Consider the following 1,635-nt stretch of genomic DNA (forward strand, 5'->3'; position numbering starts at 1 on the left):
TGGCACAGTGAGGGGCTTGCTCCTTCGCTCTGTTTGGAATCCATGTTGCAAGGGTACTTACTTTTTGAAAATCAACAGGGAGATGAACTTCCCTCCCTTTGGGTATGTGTAAAGAGCTCAACAAATTTCACTTGCGCTGTTACTTGACACTTAAACTAAGACCTCCAAATGCATAAGCAGAAATATCCCCCCTCCCCACTTAAATTAAACAGGAACGACAGAAACTATGGGAGTGGGTGGTGATGGTTTTGGGCGCTTAAGCCTTGAGGGAAGGAAACCCTAAGGAAAATGAATTGTTTATATGTCTGTCTCCCCCACGAGACTGTGAGCTGTTCAGAAGCAATGATCACATTCTATCCTGTGTGTCCCTAGCTCCCTGCCCAGTGCCTGATCCACAGATGTTTACTGAAATGCACAGATGCAAAGAACTGAAGGGAAAAGCAAAGCCATAAAACCAGGGAAGGAACAGAAACATCAGATTTGTTTTTGATAGTGGTGGCAAAGGAGGTACATTTATAGGAAATGAAGTGACAATTTAAGAGTAGAATTAGACCCAGGATTTATGAGAACTAGCACAAAATGACAACACACATAATCTTCCTCTCACACAATAACACAACATTTTGTTTTCAACATAACATGAAAACCATCAAAGGCTCTCCAGCTGGCTTGCAGATACTGCTATCCCTGACTCTGTCCCAAGACATTCTTCTATGGGCAAATAGAAGAATGTCTTGGCAACTTTTTAGAGTGGGAGTTCTGAGTAGACAGCGAGCATTGTTGTTCCATCAAAAGATGAGAAGATTCAGAAAAAAAAAAAAAAGATGAGAAGATTCAGAAACTTCTCCGTGTGCAAATCCATAATGCAGATGACACGGCAGTAGCTGAAACAGTGACCTCACCCTAGAGGTACAGGATCCCTCACCCTGCAGAAGATACTGTGCTTAGAGTCTCAATAGAATCAGTCTTGTTTGAGGTGTGTCTCCCTTTAACTCTGGCATTCTTGAAAATGTTTGCTTCCTCTGCAAGATAACCACCAGAGATTTGGCCTTTGCCGAACAGTGCTGTGTTTCATGTAAGGGGAGTTTAGAGACAAAAGATTTAAATGAGTCTTTTTCTGCAGAATTTGTTACCAAGAGATAAACATCAGGGTATGTTGTACCATGTCTGACCTCATTCTAACATTTCATTTGCGTGCAATCAATGGATTTTCATCCAAAGTGGGGATATTAAAATTTCAGGCTTTTCTTCTTCAGTTATAGCCTCCTGAGTGTCATGTATACTTTATGCAAGATTCCTTTAAACTTGGAAGTCACTTCACTCAAGTCATTAGTTGATATTCTACGGAACTTTCAAACACAAAAGATTTTAAAGCTACTGCCAATAGCTGAATCTCTTAGAAGTTCTGCTGAATCAACAGGGTCTTCTCCTCAGAAATCCCAAATCCTCAGACAACTGGCAAGTAAACAAAGTGTTCATCTGTCACAGAGTGTCACCAAGTATATGTGAGACACGATCAGTGAACACAGACAGGTGGCCTGGTGACTGGGTTGTTTCTCAGTCTAAGCTAACCTTAGTGTAAGCTCGACACAAACCCGCCACATGGAAAGAGTTTGGGCTTTGATATGAAACAGA

The sequence above is a fragment of the Odocoileus virginianus genome, chromosome 6 (genome assembly GCF_023699985.2).
Source record: "Odocoileus virginianus isolate 20LAN1187 ecotype Illinois chromosome 6, Ovbor_1.2, whole genome shotgun sequence".
Taxonomy (NCBI): domain Eukaryota; kingdom Metazoa; phylum Chordata; class Mammalia; order Artiodactyla; family Cervidae; genus Odocoileus; species Odocoileus virginianus.